The following is a 20,231-nucleotide window of genomic DNA, read 5'->3' on the forward strand; positions in this document are numbered from 1 at the left end:
GCCCCCCCCCCCCCCCCCCCGTTAAAAGCGAGCTTCCACGAGGTCTCGCTCTCTCTCACCCCTCTCTGGCCCCTTGTGTGTCTCGCACACCCCATCCCTTATTGTGTTTCCCTCTCCCCATTAAAGCGCACCCACGTGGGAGCCGCGTGTCCCGTCTCTTCCTTTTGCGCGTGTCTCGTCTATCCTGTGTTTGTCCACACACCCATCCATTTTTAAAGGAATAATACCATTTTTAAAGGAATAATACCACCGAACTGATCCCAGCGCAATGGAAAGCCATGCATGGGCAGGACATTTTCCCAGATGCACTTGGTTCCCCCTTTAAAACGGGGGAGGAGGGGGGAACACGCCACAACTCGCCCCTTTCCTCCCTCTTTCCTTTCGTCTCGTCACCCCCGTCCCTCACCTGTTGTCACCCCCCTCCATTAAAGTTCACCCACGTGGGACTGCCGTGTGTCTCGTGTTTTCTCTCCAACCCCGCCGTGTGTTTTGTGTCTCCATCCCTCCCCCGCAGAAAGAATAACAGTCTCTAAGCCAAACTTTAGAGAGCCATATTCTTAGCTGAAAATCCCTTTCCCAGATGACTGTAGCTTTTGTTAAGTTTACAGAAAACTAACATGGCTATTTGATGTGTTGTCTCCTCAATATCTCTCAACATTGTGCTGTTGTCCAGAATCCTGCCTCCTTCCTGAAGCCTCTCTGCCATCAAGCACAGCTAGCTTTCCCAAAGTGTGAGGTGATAAGTTCCTGATCAAATAATACACTGCTGAGCTTCCCATATGGACTACATTGCTGGCCTTCTAAGGGGCCCACAATCACTGTAGGCATTTTGGTCATTGCTCATGAGGGTGACAGACTGCTCGCTCACTGTGAATAAACATGGGAGTTCCTATGGTCGGACCAAACCTCTAATTCTTGCTGCTTTCTGTCTCTCCACAGATGCCTTTCAATAATCCAACATGAGGTACAAAATTAATTCCAACAGGCCAGCCAGAAACTCCAGCCACTGGTTTTTAGTACCCAGTGAACATATTTGCTTTTCAGGAAAGAAAACTCAGAAATCAACATCAAATACTCATAATTCCAACGCATGATAAACTAAATCTTTGAATTAGATTCCTAATTATGCTATTTTAAAGCCTCATATATGTCTATATAATTAGATGTATAATTATGTATATTATATACTCACACATACACCTCTAAAATGAGAACAGAAACTACCCATCTTGTAGTAACTTCTCATGCAGTTAGCTAACCTAGGAGGCCCGCTCAATATATGGCAGTTAGGTATTCATATTTTGGTCACAGAACTCAATCACTAATGCAACTGTACTTGGAGGTGTGGGTTTCGAAGTTTTTTTGGTGGCGAACTCTATAAATAGGATTAGGTGATTGTATAAAGAGACATGTCATGGCTAGTGAATTCCTGGACACCGCTTCCATCCCGTTAGTCACAGTTTCTCTGAGTACCATGGAACAATGCTCCATCTTGAAAGCCCTGAGAGAGCATAACTAGTTCGTTCCTTTGTCTTTTCCTTCCCAACCTCTAAAATGAGAAACATTAATTTCTAACGGTTATAAACTACCCAGCCTGAAATTTTTAAGCAGCACAAACTATGCTTATATTTACTTATTAATAATCAGCTCTATAAAGAAAATGTGTTCTATGGAAAGCTATAGCTGTTATGGTTTCCTGTCTCTTTAAGAGACAAGCCACGCCCACTCCCGCTACCTCCGGCCTTCCGTAGCCATCTTGGCTCCCCACTTACTGTTTCTCTCTCTCTTAATGTCTTCTTTATGCCTATTTTCTCTGTCTATGTGTCTTTTACCCTCCGCCGGTTTACACTCGCCCGCTTGGCTCTCCCGGACCGCCGCGGGCTGGCCCTGCCCACTTGCTGCAAGGCGGGGCCGCCCGCCCGGGATGGGCCACCGTTCGTAAAACGCCCGGGGATCTTGCAGGGACCCACAGCCGTCTCTGCCGGGCTGGCAGCTGCTCCGCGAATATTTTTAGAATAAAAATAGCTGTCTTTTAAAAATCAAAATGCATATCCCAGATAGTATACATTAAGTTCATTAATCAAACAAGTTAAAAACATTTTTTCCAAACACTCTTCTACTCATCAGATTGACTCAGAATTAGCAAAGCCTGGGGGGGGGGGGGCACAAAAATGCCAGAAAATACTGCGTTTCGATAAGGAAGTAGTTCTTGACCGAGGTACCTTTTTTTCTAAACACAAAGGGCGGGGGAAGAGCAACCCTGCACGCATTCATGAAACCATGCTGCCACCAAGCGGCTGTTGTTTCACAGGTGAAAAAGAGGCCAGAAGAATGTTTTCTTTATCTCCATACTTTGGCTGCTTGAACTGGAACGGAGCAGTGAAGCTCCAAAGCGAGGAAAAGAGAAAAGGGAAGGCGAACGCAGAAAGCGGACTAAGCAGAAGACGCCTTCACGTCGCTCGTGAGAGTGCCCCGGAAGTGAATTCGGAATTGATTGACACGTTAGTCACTGCAAATCAGAGCCTGGAAACCATAGCAACAGCACAGGAAGACCCGGCTGCTTAAAAGTCGCGGTTCCGGTGCTCGGACCGCCAAGAATGATAGGAAGGTTGAGTTTGTTTTTCCTGTCTGTAGACAGTTCGACTCGCCGTTCCGCGTGGCTTGTGAGACCCCCGCTCCCTCCGGACGGACTGAGGTGGCTTTGCTGGTAGGAATGAACTCGAGAAGGCTTGAGGTCTCAGTTCTCCGACCTTATCTTAGAAATCCTGGGGAATAACGCAAAGAGCAACATGGACATGTGCATTGGGCTGGATAGATTTTGGCGGGAAGTTTCTCTGGGCTGGGCTGGGATTGTGGAGCAGCAGGGGGTGGGGGAGGAAGCCAGTTACCGCTGATATTCTGAGGGCGTAATCCGTGCATCTGTCCAGATACCGTCTGTCCTTTTCGTTGAGGAAACACCTGACCTTATGATGTGCCAGATCCTGGAGACCCGAGACACATCGGCTCGCTTTTCAGGTACAATTCATTCTGATAGGTGGAGACAGATAGTAAGAAGATTATTGACTTAATTTCAGAAAAACGTGAGTAATAGGAAATAAAACAGGCCAAAAAAATTACATTGTATGTATCTATCTTCATTTGAACCTAAGCGGTCAGATCCAACTTCCTCCAGGAATGATGATTGAAGACATTAGCAGTGGTGTGGTATGGCTTTAATGAGCTAGAATAGATTAAAAAACAGATGTTGGGCCGGAGAGATGGCTCAGCCGTTAAAGGTTAGACTCACAGCCAAAATACAGATGTTTACTGCTTCATCGTCTTATTTCCGGGCTTTGAAAACTAGCCTCAGAGATACTACTAGAAAAGTTTAGTGGGGTGCAGAAGTGCCAGCACTAGAGTTTGGGTAGCAGTGCAGGCTAGGTTAGGGCCTTGAGCATTTGGATTCAAGCACCCAAATAAAACTCCCACTCATGAGACTCCAAATAAGACTAAACCCCAGAGTCCCTTTGGTGGGGAAGTTATTCCCTTCATTTTTGTGTTCTGCTTTCCTGTCTTGTCTTCTTTATGGGTCCTGGGATCTCATCCTTCCAGATTGGGTGTCGGTGGGCTTCGTTTTGCTGTGAGGAAGGAGTGTGAGCACAGACAGAGCTCCAGAGCATCAGTGCAGTGCCAGTGGAGTTTTTAATTCTGGTTAAGAGTTTGGCATGGGGCCTCGCTGCAATGTGATCATGATGGGTGTTTTAAAGAATCCTATGGTTCAGCATGGTGCAGCCATGACAATAACAACATGGCAGATTGTGTAAAATAAACATAGGCCTATTGTTGGTGGACAAAACTGGAATCCTTCCAGTTATGTCCACATCTTACAGTTAGCTCCTTGTTCCGTGTCTCCCTTCCTCTTTCCTCCGTATCCCCTCCCTCTTCTCTACCTCTCCTTCCCAGTCTCAGTTCACCTTCCCCCAGCCTCCTTCCCTTCCTTTTATAGGGTCTGAAGTAACTTAGGCCGACTTCAACCCTGAATTTGCCGTCCTTCTCCCAAGTGCCGAGATTACAGGTATATATTCTAGCATCACGTTTGATCTGATTCTCCCTTTCTAGGTTTGGGATGCACGATGATGAGAAATAAAACGGAAAAAGATTTCCAGAAAGAAGCCGTAAGATTCAAGGTTTCACAGTCCAAGATAATGTCCACAGATTCTTCACCAAATGATCTGAGAAAATTGGATTCATGGCAAAAGGAGCGTTACTCGACTAAGTCAAGGTAAATGGCTAAGTAGGCAGGGAGGCATGAGCTGGGCTCTGCAGGGGAGGGTTGAGAATGGCAGGTGGCTTGGCACATTGCTGTAGTGTAAGGTACAGCCTGGAAAGATTTCTGCATTTCCTGCTTAAAGACACCTCATTCCTTGACTTTAGTTGGAATATTAAGGACACCCAGCTGTTTCTTTAGTTCAAGACAATGCCAAATTCTTGTCCCATTGTGTTGATTGGCAGATTGTAGTATATAGTACAGTATGCAGTTCTTTCTTCAGTCAGCATCCGTCTCATCCGGATCAGCCCATAGGGTGATAAGTCATCTTTGTTCTAAATACTATGATTTAAGATTGTAGTTTATGCATAATTTTAGGTCCATTGTTTTGAGGATAGGAATTCCTTATGGTTGGGAGTCAGTCTGAGGACAGGATCAATGGCACTTTGGTCTGAGCTTTGATATAGATAAGACCTCTAGTGGCTGGCTAGTTTCTCTGTTTCTTCAGCTTTTACCCCTATTATCTGACTCTGGGATTTTATTATTTCCAATCAAGCCAAATCAAAACAAGCCAAATTAATATCTAAGTTTAATGGAAGATCTGCACTCTTGGGTGGCCCCAGGGGAAACTGGGAAAGCAAGGGACCATGACCCCAGGGAGGAAGAAAGAGAGACCTAGTGTTCCTTTTTCGGGAGATCACTTAAGTACCCTGGGGAGTGGTCAGGACTCCATCCCCAAGGAGGGGTCAGGACCTGGCCTGCTGGGATTTGGAGTCCAAACCAGGCCTGGGGGCTGGGACAGATGCGAGGGACTGGGGCCTATGCTCCCAAATTGACAAATACCAGTCAAAATTTGTACTACAGGACTGTAACCACAGCTGTATTTCTTTGTTGTTAAATTGCTGCAATTATCTCAGCCTGAGTTTCTTATATTTAAGGAGTTCAGCTAGCAATGTGTCCAGGTCATTTGAATGAGGAATATGGAGAAAGCCCTTAGCTCCCGTCTCCTGCCTTACATTTCCCTCTCCACCCAGCCATATCACTCCTGTCTCTGGGATTAAAGGCATGGGATCCCAAGTACTAGGATTACCTTTGTGTGAGTTTTGTTTCTCTTTTTAGTACTGTAGCCCAGGGTGACCTTGAACTAACAGAGATCTCCCTGCCTCAGTTTCCTGAGTCCTGGGATTAAAGGTGTGTGTCACCATTCCTGGCCTCTAGTGGTTTAGCTCTGCACTCTGATCTTCAGGCAAGATTTATTTATTTATTTATTTATTTATTTATTTATTTATTCATTCATTCATTCATTCATTCATTCATTCATTTATTTAAAATATTTATTTATTATGTATACAATATTCTGTCTGTGATTGTGCCTGTAAGCCAGAAGAGGGCACCAGACTCCATTACAAATGGTTGTGAGCCACCATGTGGTTGCTGGGAATTGAACTCAGGACCTTTGGAAGAGCAGACAATGCTCTTAACCTCTGAGCCATCTCTCCAGCCCCGCAAGCTTTATTTATTAAAACACAAATTAGCACTACACAGTCCAGCTTCATCTCTAACCCAGTGTTTCTACAAGCATAGTTCCCCAGATCAACAACAATGGCATCACAAAAGGCCTTGTCAGAAGTGCAAAGCCCAGATTCAGTAAATCAGAAACTGGGTTTTGGGCCCAGCTACCTATGTTTTATGTGTTTTTCAGTAACCAATAAAACTGTTGTTGTTTTTTTTTTTTTTTCTTCCAGGAACTTTGATTCACTTACACATCACATGCAATGTCTGAGTCATAGGCTGGTCTATTGACTGTGCTATAGCCCCTGTGCTGTATTTTACCCTGGCTTTCTTAGGTGAGCTTGCTTATTAATGAAGTGAAGGATTAGCCTCTTTAAAGTCCTGCCTTCTAAGAGCAGACAGGCTATAGGATCTAGTTACCCCCATTGTCTATTTTTTTTTTCAAGTAGTTGTTTGAACAGAAAGATGATAGAGAAATCTAAGGGAACGGGAAGGAACCAACAAGCATGAACCAGACTGGGGTAACTAGAAGATTCTAATTTTGGCACCAGGAAGAAATTCTTCCTAAGCTTCATTTGGGAAATGCTGGGCCCTGGTGGAAGGAAAAGAAAGAGGTAAGAAGAAGTCTAAATATTCACTCTCTGAATTAGATGGTGTGTGCTTATTGTCCAGTAATCACCTCAAATAACTCAAAATAATTTTTGGAATTGTTGGGATTACCATGTTGTAAATGAAGAGTGTGGATGATCTTATTACCAAACTAGTGATAAATTAAGATTGGTGTGCTTCTTCAAACGTGTGTTATGTGGGGGTGATATCCAAGTAATTTCTATTTGGGATGTTGTATGTTCTCAACTGTTATGTGAACTGTTAGAGGGCACATTTCCTGGTTTCTAAGGCATAAGACTGCTTTTAGTAAGCTCCTTCCAGTGTAAGTGATTTGGTGTGTGTTTGTTATAGATACAACAAATGAGAACAAAGCAAAAACAGATTGTTCCTGATTTGTGGCATAGTGGAGCACGGAGGACTTCTGGATTAGATGGAGAGAATACCCAGGCATCTTCATGGCCTTGCTGATTTTTCCAGAGCTTCATCCAGTCAGTGATGAGCTACACCTGGAGAGGTAGGCTACCTACAGGATATCCTGTGGTCTGGGCAGTACAAGAATGTAAGGTGCTGCTTCTTAAAGCCCTAGTTCTTGGCCAAAGAGCTTCTAAAAGAGAAACTTCATAGATTCTGTTTCTTGAAGGCTTCTGGAAAACATGAGGGCAGCTAGTATCCAGAAATAGAGTTCCTGGTGCTTCCAGTAGGCCAACTATCTGGGATTATAATTGTCCTTATTCTGATAGGAATGTCCGTATATCCTCCCTAGAATGTCAGAAACTACAAAGGGAGGGACCAAAATTGTTGTTGAATGCCAAGGTTTCCTCCCTAATAAAAGGCAAGGGGAGCATCTCTGCCCAATGATGGAATGAAAGAAGATCCTGCCTAGAGCACAGGGTAGGGGCAAACAGTAGCCCTAGTAGAATCAGTGTGATCCAGGATAGGCTCTCCTATCCACTGAGATATTGGTGTAGAAGGCTCTACTTTCATATTCCTCAGCACCTGACTTTTTTGGGCGGTAGTGGAGGAGGCACTTTGACAGTTTTCTTTGTAGCCACAGTTTCAGTTTCTTAGGACATTAAATAGTGAATCTATTTTTGCTTTCCTCTGCCCACTAGAAGGTCAGTTGGATCAGGTTGACTTGCTATCTTTAGTGTGTGTTTTATTGTTGACTAATTTTTCCTGTTGGGACTGGCTGTAGGGGTTCCATTCACAATTGCTGAATGAATAAACATATTGCAAATACTGTGTTTTTACTGGCTATTTTTTTAATCCAGTGAAGAATGAGTGAGATATGAAAAGTGCCCCATAACAGTTATCTTTCTCTTAGTTTGTTGTTGTTGTTGTACCATCATGGCAAAATAAAATAAAGCAAAAAATAATATTTGTAATATATATAACAAGCAAACAGTAAATAACTCTAAGAAAGAAACACGCTGGACATGATGGTGGAGCCCTATAACAGAAATAGTCAGGGGATTGAGTTTGGGGCAAGAGGATCACTTAAAGTTCAAAATAGTCCTTTTGACTACACAGTGAGATCCTGTTTCAAAACGAAAAATAATTTTTTAAAAAAGCTCAATTAGTAGAATACTTGTCTAGAAGTCTTGAGGCCTAGCACCCCATAAATCTGGTGTGGTAATAATCCCAGCATTCTAAAGGTGGAGGCAAGAAGATTAGAAGTTGGAGGTTATCCTTGGCTACATCAGGAGTTCAAGACCAGCTAGAGACCCTGTGAAGGAAAAGATGAGAGGGAGGTAGGAAAATAAATAATAAAATGTCATATAGCAAAATAGTCAATAAAACACATTAATAGCATAAATAATATATACATTGTTTGTGAGCAGTTTCGTGTGGTAAGCACCTGGCTTTGGTTCTCAGGGTGAGAGTAAGAACCAGTCTCCACAAATCTTTATACCATGTTATGATTAGCATTAAAAAAAAAAGTCCACTCATGATCTGGAATCTGGGGAAAGTTCATGTCAGGAAAAAGGGCGGTTGTTCCTTTTGAACAGTTAGCTGGATCTGATTTAAGCAATGCCCTGAGTCTTTCGGGGATCACATTTCCCTTTTTACATCTGTTTAACTAGCAAGCTTAAATTCACATCTCTGGCCATCTGGGAGCCGATGTCTAAAACCTTATACATGCATTCTGTTCAGATCATTTATCAGAAGTCCTTGTTTGGACTTCAATTCTTCATCTAAAATATTTTTAAAGCCACATCCTTGATACACTTCTTGTTCTGCACAAGGCATTATAGGAACACACTGGCTTCTGATGTCACAAACGGGAAAAGGCCAGTTGTTAGCTAATAAGCCCTTACAAAACTGAACCCCATTTCACTCTAGCTAACCTTTCACAGTTTTTCCATTTAAAATTACTCTTGAGATTCATACATGTATACAATGTATTTTAGTTGTATCTAGCCCCACTCCTTGTCTCCAACTCCTCCCAGATACTCTCCAGCCCCCCCCCTTTTTTTTGAAGTGTAAGCCCAGAGTCTAAAATTAATGCTCATAAAATACACATTGGTGGCAGCCATCCACGGGATTGTAGTTAACCTACAGGGGACCATTTCCCTGAAGAAATCTTACTCTACTTTCCCTAGAAACTGTCAACCACCAGTAACTCATGAGCCTTATAAAACTCTTCTATCTCACTATTGATGGCAGGTTATGGTGGCTTTCTTACATTAGCTTACTCTGTGTTTATTCTGTATGTGTTTTTATACACATTTGTGAGTGCAAAAATTCCATCACTGGAGTATTATGTAATCTTAGAGTAGAAGTTAATTATGAATGAACCTGGAGGATATTACGCTAAATGAAGTAAGCTGAGTATAGAAAAACGACTATTGTTTTAGATAACTTATATGTAGAATCTCACAATTTTGTGAATATTTGGATAGTTACCAGAGGGTGGGGTGGGGGGCAGGTGATAAACATGAGGACATGTTGGTCAAAAGATGCAAACTTCACTTAGAACAAGAGGAGACAGTTTGGGTGACCTATTGTTCAGCGTGGTGACTTAATAAGATATTGTCTATTTTAGTTTTGTGAAGTCATTTTTTATGGTCTCAGTAATAAAATAAATCTGGTGATGGATGTGTTCATTATTTTAATTGAAGCATTTCACTTTGTGTATTTATATATCAAATCACAGGCTGCAGATATGGCTCAGTGGGTAAAGTACTTGTCATGCCAGTATGAAGAACTGAGTTCAAATCTCCACAGCCTTGTAAAACCTGGCATGGTAGCATTTATTTGTCTGTAATACCATTGTTCCTATGGTGATATAGGAAGTGGTGCCAGGAAAACCCCAGAACTACACAATAGGAAGAAAGAAGTTATTTTTCCTATAAATTGTTTCTTCTCCCTTCTTCACCTTTTTGCTACTTATCTAGGAAATGTTCCTGACCACCTGTAATCGAATATGGGTATAGACAGTTTTATACAACAGACTGCATATCAAATTTTTCAACTCTTTATTACCTGCATTGTATGCTTGAGATTTGCTATGAGGACAAGACTGATTATTAAGCAGTGGTAATTAATTATTATTAAAGTCATTGTGAGACATAACTGCTTGATTTTTTTTTCCCCCCTTCTCTTGAGACTAGATTCTGTCTGTGAAGCCCTGGCTATTCTGGTACTCACTCTGTAGACAACACTGGCCTTGATTTTGAGGATTTTGAGATCTGCCTTCCTCTGCCTCCTGAGTACTAGTATTAAAGGTATGCAGTACCATACCTAGCCAGTTGCTAGATTCTTTTTTTCATTTTTAATACATTTTTTATTGATATTTATTGAGTGCTCTACATTTTTCTCTGCTCCCCATCTTGCTCTTCCCCTCCCTCTTCAATCCTCCCCCAAGGTCCCCATGCTCCCAATTTACTCAGGAGATCTTGTCTTTTTCTACTTTCCATGTGGATTAGATCTATGTAAGTCTCTCTTAGTGTCCTCATTGTTGGTCTAAATTTTCTGGGATTGTGGTTTGTAGGCTGGCTTTCACCTGTGAGTACATGTGATAATTGTCTTTCTGGGTCTGGTTTACCTCACTCAATATGATGTTTTTTAGCTCCATCCAATTTCCTGCAAAATTCAAGCTGTCGTTATTTTTTTCTGCTGTGTAGTACTCCATTGTGTAAATGTACCACATTTTCCTTATCCATTCTTTGATAGAGGGCATTTAGGTTGTTTCCAGGTTCTGACTATGACAAATAAAGCTGCTATAAACATAGCTGAGCACATGTCCTTGTGTGGCACAATTGAGCATCCTTTGGATATATACCCAAAAGTGGTATTACTGGGTCTTGAGGAAGGGTTTCCTAATTTTCTAGGAAATTGCCACACTGATATCCAAAGGGGCCGTACCAGCTTACATTTCCACCAGCAATGCAGAACTGTTCCCTTTTCCCCACAACCTCTCCAGCATCAGTGTTTTTGATCTTGGCCATTCTTATAAGTGTAAGACTGAATCTCAGAGTTTTTTTAATTTGCATTTCTCTGTTGACTAAGGATGTTGAACATTTCCTTAAGTGTCTTTCAGCCATTTTAGATTCCTCTGTTGAGAGTTCTCTGTTTAGGTCTGTGCTCCATTTTTTTTTTAAATTGGATTATGTGATCTTTTGGTGTACAATTTCTTGAGCTCTTTGTATATTTTGGAGATCAGACCTCTGTCTGATGTGGGGTTAGTGAAGATCTTTTCCCATTCTATAGGCGGTCCTTTTGTTTTGTTGAGCATGTTCTTTGCTTTACACAGTTGCTAGATTTTTAATTTTGTGTTTAAATGGCTTGTTGGAGTCCACAAGACTATACAGTAAATGTACAGCTGATAGACTAATCTATTTGGACGTGCATACACGTCCACATGGAAAACCTGTTTTACAGAGGTATGGGAACACTTTTGGAAAAGTTGCCGTCATATCTGTAAAAAACCTTGTGAGGCCATGATTCTCCCTCCAAAATGGGATTAATTCCCAAAATAGCAGTATAAGGTCTGCAGGGGCAACTGAATGACCTTGCTCCGTTCCCCAACACCTTGAGGCCTTAGGGCAGTAACATTCACTGTTTGTTCTAATAGTCAACTTTAAAGTCAATTCCACAAAATTATCTACTAACAGAAGTCTATAGAAGACAGCACTGTGCAGGAAGGTAGCATGCTCTACCCTTACTTCACAGACAGGTTTGGGTATGGGTGAGGCCTAGATTCAGGGACAGTTAGTAACTCCATCTAATGATTTGGCATGTCCGGTATTTCCCCTTGGATTCTGGCTATTTCCTGTGTGCTACTTTTCCAGGTTCTACTTGATCTTTTGTTTTGTTGTCTTTTTGTTTTGCTTTGTTTTTAGAGACAGAACTTTTCTGTGGCTTTAGAGCCTGTCCTGTAACAAGCTCTTGTAGACCAGGCTGGCCTCGAACTCAGAGATCCACCTGCTTCTGCCTCCCAAGTGCTGGAATTAATGGTGTGCCATCACTGCCTGTCATCTTTCTCCAGCCCCTAAAGAGGAGCCTCTCTCTCTCTGTCTCTGTCTCTGTCTCTCTCTCTGTCTCTCTGTGTCTGTCTCTGTCTCTCTCTCTCTCTGTGTCTGTCTTTTCTTTGGCTTCTCATCTCCCTGCCTTGTTTGTGAATTATCATTGTCTTTACTTATGGAATTTTCCAACTATATCTGTAAAAACTAGAAACCTTGTGGAGACTACCCCTTATTATTCTTCTCCTTGCTGCTTTTTCGTGCAAAGGAATAAAGAACATGTAGTAGGAATGTACGTGAGTTGATTTATTCTGTTTACCCTCAGATCTAATTGCTAGTTTTCACCTGCCATAGCGAATCTTACTGGACTCCTGAGAGGTTTAATCGGCTTAACCCTGAAATAAACCTCGATAATGGCTGTCACCTTTAGCACTGTTTCTCTCTGTGTGTGAATATGCTTGTGTGGGGGGCTGCAGAGATGGCTCAGAGGTTAAGAACACTGACTGTTCTTCCAGAGGTCCTGAGTTCAATTCCCAGCACCTACATGGTAGCTTACCACCATCTATAATAGGATCTGGTGCCCTCCTCTGGCCTGCAGGGATACATGCAGGCAGAACACTATGCATAATAAATAAGTTAAAAAGCCGGGCGGTGGTGGCGCACACCTTTAATCCCAGCACTCGGGAGGCAGAGGCAGGCGGATCTCTGTGAGTTCGAGACCAGCCTGGTCTACAGAGCTAGTTCCAGGACAGGCTCCAAAGCCGCAGAGAAACCCTGTCTCGAAAACCCAAAATAAATAAATAAATAAATAAGAAAAAAAAAAAAAAGAAATGTTTTTAGAAATATACATACTTGTGTGTGTGTCTGTGTGTAGATAGATGTATATGCCTATTATTTGGTTGGAAATGTCACCTTAGCACCTAACATCCTTATCCAAAGAGTCTGAAACTTTTGAGTGGAGCGTTACCCCAACTCTTGGTATCCATTTTGGATAGTTGGGTGGAAAAGCTCCATTTCAAGCCTCCCCTTCTTGGGAGTTGCCAAAGTCCAGACTCCACCTCTCTAGAGAGGGTCAAGACCACTCCCACAGGCTATTTAAACTGCCTCTCCCAGAACAAACAGGTGCTCATTCAGGTTTACCTTTCCCTGCTCCGTGTTTTCCTGGAGGGCCACTGGGAGAGCTGGTACCATTAAGTCTGGGTTTTTTTTCTAATTTGGTCTGATTTGGATTATTGTGTCGGTGGAGAGGTTTGTCGGGCCAAAATAACTTAACACCTATATGTGCCCGTGGTCAAAATTAGGTGTGTTTTTCTCCACCACTCCCCACCTCATTCTCTTTTTCTTTCCTGTGGGTGTGTGAGTGATACACGTGCTCGTTTGTGTGTGTATGTGGGGATCCTTAGATGTCATCCTTACACATTGCTGCTGCGTACGCCAAGTCAGCTCTTGAGCCCTGGAGAGTCTCTTCCTCCCACTTTGCTGTAGGAGCACTGAGATTTCAGATGCATGCTACTGTACTAGGCTTTGTGTGAGTTCCAGGGACTCCATCTCAGGTCCTCGCACTTGTACAGCAAGCACGTGCCCTGCTGATCCTCACTCCAGCCTCTATGCAGTGTTTCTTCTGTTCTGAAATATGTGGCTCGTGGACTTGTAGTATTTTTAGGCAGGCTAAATTCTGCCTTTACTTTGAGTCATTTTTCCCGTGCCATACTAATAGACATCTCTGTAGCATTCCAAATAAGCACCCTGTTGTCAAAAAAACATGTTTTTAAGCAGATGAAGATTTTCTAAGTGACTCAGAAACAGTATCTCAGTGTGACCCTGTTTCTAACCCCTAATGTGATGGTATTTAGTTATGGATGTTAAGAAAATAGTTCATAGTTAAAAAAATATTAAGAAAACAGTCATGAATGTGTCACCCTTGTGAATTGGATTATCTCCCTTACAGCAAGAAGCCAGAGAGCCAGCTCTCCTGCCATGTGTATATACAGATGTTAACAGTTTGTGGCTTGGAAGAAAATACTCATCAGATCCCAGCTGTGCTGCCACTGTGATTTCTGACTTCCAGGCTCCAGCACAGTGAGCAGTGTTTACTTCCTGTTATTGTATCCTTGATAATCAGCCTTGAGGACCAAGCCTGGTTATCAGCCAGTGGTAGACAGTGATCAGCTTATATCTGACTCTCATTCATGGAGTAATTGGGACACATAGCTGCTTGCTTCCTAATTCATTACTTTGGCTGTTTTTGCATGTTATCTAGTATATAATAGTTCATAATAGCAGTCAAAATTAGCATAAGCCTGTAATTCAGTGAAAGTGCATTTGGGCACTGTATTCTAAAAGAGTTTCAAGAGTTATAAGATGAGGTAATACCAAACCTTTTCTCAGTCATGCAAGTTTGTCTTTTCCTATATTCCTACCATTTGAAGGAAAAGGCTAACTCAGTTTCCTGCATCTCCAGGCCTAGAAGATAAAGTCTCAGAATATTCTCTGTGGAAGTCTTTGTTCTGTCTAGAACAGTGGTTCTTAACCTTCCTAATGCTGCAAGTCTTTAATACGGTTCCTCATGTTATGGTGACCGCCCCCCCCCCCCCACAACCAGAAAATAATGTTCATTGCTACTTCATAACTGTAATTTCACTACTATTAGGAATTGTAATATGAATCTGATATGCAATCCCTGTGAAGGGGCCATTTGACTCCCAAAAGGGTCATGACTCACAGGTTGAGAACTTGGTCTAGAGCTAGACTGAGGCAACCATGGGCAAAATCTAGTCCTCTTCTACAGAAAAGCTTAACAGCCCAGCGCCTCCCAGGTCTGCAGTCTGGCAGTCTACTCATCTAAAATCGGAAGACCACATTTAGGTTTTACATGCTGACTAAGGAATCAATGGCCATTTACACTAAGATGCTCAAGTACAAACCTGGGACATATGTTTCTTATTAAAGGATTATACAAGTGACCTGAAGAGTTACTATTTTATTCTGATGCTGACCTCCATGGAGACAGTTATTTAGGTGTTTTTCTTTAGTGTGGTTTGGAGAGCACATTACTTAGTAGCCATAGAAGTTTCTATCATTGAAATTTTGGAAGGACCCATGAATATGAAGTATTCTCTTAATGTGCCCCCTTAAATTACTTTAGGATTTCTAGCACTGTCCTCCTAAATTCCCAGGAGTATTTATTGAGGTATTAAGTGAGATTCCTACACACACGTGAGCATCTCCTGTTAGCAGCACTCGGCGTCACCCGACTCATTCCCCATAGTTTCAGTTGCATTTCACCCTTGAAGTCACACAGCACAAGGCAGAGCGTTCTCCAACTCGAGTACTGATTTTCCTCTTCTGGTTTATGTGGTGATATTTGTTTGCTCTAACGAAGTTTGCCTGAAGATCAGAAGGCAGAGCTAGACACTAGTTAACTATAGAGGTCTGGAGTTCTGTACAGAGACAGGAAGTGATATGGCTGGGTGGAGATGAATATAAGGCAGGAGGAGATAGGAACTGAGCCCTTTTGCAGCTGAGGGCTTAGCAAGGTAAGAGTTGGCTGTGGCTTGCTCTTTTGTCTCTCTGATCTTTCAGCATTTACCCCAGTATCTGGCTCTTAGGTTTTTATTATTAAAACCAAGTACAACAGGTTTATATTTCTGTGTTCAGCTTATTCTACATAAGACAGGTTTCATTTTGAAAATTTCTCTAAACATTTTATTTGTAATCTGACCATCAGCCTCAATCTGCATCCTCTGTGATATCTGTTGATTGAGATTTGCTCTTTCCTCTTTTAAGACTCCTTCAGACAGCTTGGAACAGGACCCAGACCTTCAGGAAGAGCTTCTCTTGGCTTGTCATCCCTGGTTGCTTCTGTTCTTCCTTGTGTGTTCACAGTTCGCATTGTCTTTGTCATAGTCCTGATACCTTTCACCTTGTGTGTGCACTCTCGTGTGTCCATTTCCCTTAATGTGATACTCTGCTTTGTTAGGAGCTGGATTCTGAATTCTTACCCATGCAGTCTCATCATCAGGCTGATTCCCTGCAGCTCTGCTAGCTGAGTATGCTTTTTGAACATACACATTGAATTGGAAAAAAAAAAAAATTGTCTCTGGAAGAAGGTCACACTTAGCCTATTCATTCCTCTGCACAAACCACTGTCACCCTGAGCAACACAATTAACAATAATGTTAAACTTTTATGAGTTATAGGATGTTTGACCTTGAAGCAGTTTAAGAAAACAGGCTTAGCAAAGTAAAATCATATTCCCAGGGTTACACAAAGGTTCTGGTAAGTTATACTTTGTGTTTATTTGATTCCACGAACTTTTTATTTCCTCCCTATTTCTTCAATAACCCATTGGATATTCATGAATGTGTGCAATCTCTTTATGTTTGTGTGGTTTTTATAGTTTTTCCTTACTGTTGATTTCTAGTTTACTTAGGTCTGGTGATATTCAGAAAGTTTTTTCAGTTCTTTTATATTTGGTAAGGGATTGGTTTGTAGCGTAGAATGTAGTCTATTTTAGATAATGTACTATGGGCTGCTGAGAAGAATCTGCTCTTTCCCTTTTAGGTGAAATGTCCTGTTTATATCTGGTCTGTGGTGTAGCTTAACTCAGTGGTTTGTTGGCTTTTGTTTGGGTGTCCTATTTGAAGATGAAAGTGGGATATAGTGAAATCACCCAGTATGATTGGATCAGGACTTGGGTGATTTTTTTTTATGACTATTCATCTTTATCTTATGGAATTTGAAGCCCCACCTTTTGGTTCATAAATATTTATAATTGTTATAGCTTTTTAATTCCCCTTATTCACACACAGTGGCCTGCTTTAACTCTTCAGATAATTTTTGCGTGAAGTCTTTTGTGAGATGTCAGGACAACTTTACTAGCCTCTTCAGTTTCTGTTCATGTGATAAATTGTTTTTTCCTTTGATTTTTTTTCCATCTGTATGTGACTATCAGTGATGTGTGTTTCTTGGAGACAACATATAGCCGAATCTAGATTTTTAACCCATTTACTTCACCTTTGTCCCTGTATTGGTAAGTCAAGGTCATTTACATGTGTGGTTATTGCCGAGAGATGTTTACTAATTCCTGTATTTTGCTGACTTCCTTGTTGATTGATATTGGTTGTTCTTTACTATCTCTTCTATTACTATTGAGGACTATCTGGCTTACTGAGTTGGACGTGATGATTTCCTTCCTATTCCTGTTTTCATGAAATTTATTTTTCTGTTCTCTTATTGTTGAGACTATCCTCTCTATATGGTACTCCTTTAAGTATCGCTTACAGTGCTGACTTGGTGGTCATGAACTGCCTCAGTTTGTGCTTGAAATGTCTCTTGCTCTATCAATTCTGAAAGACAGTTTTTCTGGAGATAACATTTTTTGTTTCATGGTTATTTTCAGGACTTGCAATGTGTCATTCCACACTTTACTGGCATTTAGGGTTGTTGAGCCGATGGTCTCATGTTATTCTGATCTTCCTGCTTTGTAGGTGTGTTCATGCTTTTTGCATATTTAAGAAGTTGTTTTGTTTGTTTGCTTGCTTGCTTGCTTACTTTGAGACAGTGTCTTAAGTAGTCCAGCCTGACCTTGAACTTACTGTGTAGCTGAAGATACATTAGTAGTTTCTGATCCTATCATATCTACTTCTGAGATTCTGGGATTGCAGGCATGTACCAACAATATGGTTCCCTTAATAGCTTTTTAAAATGATACTTAAGTGTGTGTGTGTGTGTGTTATGGTTCCCTTAATAGCTTTTTAAAATGATACTTAAGTGTGTGTGTGTGTGTGTGTGTGTGTGTGTGTGTGTGTGTGTGGTACTTGTGTGTATGCACATATGGCATGGAAATTTCAATTTCCTTGCTAAACTTTTCTCTGTATTCCCATTCTTTTATCCAGGTTCCTAATGTCATCAATTTTGCTGACTTTTTCCTCAGTGTTTCCTTGTATCTTCAGTTTCTACTTCCTTCACTGAATTTGTGTTCTCTTTGAAGTCATCGATCATTCTTATCAGAAAACTTTGGAAGTTTTTGTCCAGCATTTTACTTGTTAGCCCCTTTGAGCTCTGTAGGTGAGGAATTATCTTTCTGGGGGAGTCATGTGGCCTTGCTTTATTTTACTTGTATTTGTATTATAGTTTGTACATTTAGTGGTAAATCTTCTGGTTTTATTTGGGAATCTTCTTGTTGAGCAGCCTGTTCAGTTTCCACTCCTACTGAGAGAGGAAGCAAATGCTTTAGCTTCCCTTTCCTCCCCTAAGAGCCATGTTCAACTTAATTGCTAGGACGTTGTTGCCTCTCTGCACAGCACAGGTTTCCTTTCATTTCCTTTGTGCATTACTAAAGCTCTTCTGTTTAGATAGTGTCTGGGTTCTCTTACTCTGATTCTCTCCTTCGCAGGCTTACATGAAGGCAGCTTCTAGCCTACCATTTACCTGGAATTCTCCGATTCACTTCCTTGACATAGACTCTGGCAATTGTGGGTAGCTTTCCTCAAATCTTAAACCAAGAGATGGCAGAAACCCAAAGGAAATCCGAAAAGTAGTATCTTTTTGAAGTTTCTTTGTTTTCAGATTGTGTCAGGTTTCTATCGGACTTTATTTAGATCTTTGGCTATGGCAGGGAAGAGACTTTATTTCATGAACTGGTGAACAGATAGGAAGGATTGAAAAATTGAAGCAGGATGAAGGCACATGGAAACTGCAGCCTAGTACCATGGTGGGTCCTTTTTTTTTGGGGGGGGGGGGAGACGGTTTAGACAGGGTTTCTCTGTAGCTTAGGAACCTGTCCTGGAACTAGCTCTGTAGACCAGGCTGGCCTCGAACTCACAGGGATCCGCCTGCCTCTGCCTCCCGAGTGCTGGGATTAAAGCCATGCACCACCACCATCTGGCCTAGTACCATGTCTAAAGCAAACAAGTTTTGTTTTCACTTCTAGTCTTAGGTGTTCTGGACTCCCTCCAAATCTCAAATTCTTCTCTAGTGATCTGGGGGTCTCTGAAGTCACCGAAGGAAATGATTTGCAATTTGAAACAATGGCATAAGGAAAGGCACAGCCATTGATATAAACTGCAAATGAGCAGCTATGCCACAGTCTTTTCACTCAGTCTGTGAGCAAATAATCCTTCCCAGAAATAGCCGAGTTCCACCTATGATTTTGCTGATTTGAGCAAGTAAGTTAACTTCTTCAGGCTTCAGTTTCTCCATCTTGAAGGACTAATAGTCTCTACACCACTGAGCTCTTCTAATGAAAACCCTTGGCCAATCCCTGACTGCTTTAAAGGCTTGATATTAACCCCACTTGTGCATTATCTTCTCCAGTGACCACCAAATGCAGCCCTCGTTTCTCTTCGCCATGTTGTCACCATTTTATACATACACTAGAACCTGGCACGTTCCAGTTTTCTAAGGGTATATAGGGAAAATACTGTAGCTGTGAAGGGGTAGACGAAAGAAAAGCATTTTGAACTTTCTCAGAAGTCAGTACTCAAAATCTGAGGGAGTGACAATTTTTCTGATTATTAAAATTCTGTCCCTGTACCAAGAGTAAAAACAGAAAGGGATTAAATGTGTGTTATTGAAAAGAGTATTACTTTGTAGTATGCAGACCTATGTTTGAACCTCAGTTCTGCCTTTTTTTTTTTTTTTTTTTAGAATAGGATGTATTTATTTTATGTGTTTGAGTGCCCATGCACATGCCCAAGGAGGCCAGGAAAGGGTGCTGGATACCCTGGACCTGGAGGTACAGATGATTATGGGCTGCCATGTAGGTGCTGCCAACTGAACCCAGGTCTTCCTTAAGTGTAGCAAGTGTGGTTAACCTCTGAGCCATCATTCTAACCCCTAGCTCTGACTCTTAGGATAAGATCTGTCTGTAGATGAGCAGATGGTTTCAGCTTTCTGAGCCATGGCTTTTTCACTTGTCAAATATGTCTTACAATACTATACAGAATCGTTGAGAATGTCATAGGGGATAAATATAGGAGGGAGATGGGGGGCGGCGGGCAGGGGTGAGAGAGAGAATGAGAACCTGCTTGCATATGAGCATGTGCTTTATTTTAGAGTTAATGAAAATGTTTTACACATTCTGGCACTAAGTAAGTCCTTGATTGTCACTTTTACTTTGCAGAGTTGGTGCAAGCCTTCTCCTTTTCTGGTCATTCTTAGGTATTTTAGCCAGAAGCATCATAACATGTTTGCGAATGGCTATTACAAACTGAAAACCCAAAAGTAAAAACTTAAAAGACATGTAACTATTATTTCACTGATTTTAATGACAAAACGTTTGAAAAGTATTGTCATTAGGGCTCTGAGAGGAAATCTGTTAGGTATAATAGTATAATTTGGTTTGTTTAATGAAGGCTGTGAAAGCAGTTTGAAGTTTTGACTGCAAATAGGTTGTA

General features: G+C 41.6%; 1 pseudogene; it reads left to right on the forward strand.

Annotated features, from left to right (window-relative positions):
* The first annotated feature begins 92 nt into the window (after positions 1–92).
* Positions 93–20,231, forward strand: part of LOC126495241 (protein arginine N-methyltransferase 1-like) — a 77,474-nt pseudogene continuing 57,335 nt past the window's right edge.

This window comes from Alexandromys fortis, unplaced genomic scaffold (assembly GCF_014885135.2).
Source record: "Alexandromys fortis isolate MF-2015 unplaced genomic scaffold, M_Fortis_MF-2015_v1.1 scaffold_456, whole genome shotgun sequence".
NCBI lineage: Eukaryota > Metazoa > Chordata > Mammalia > Rodentia > Cricetidae > Alexandromys > Alexandromys fortis.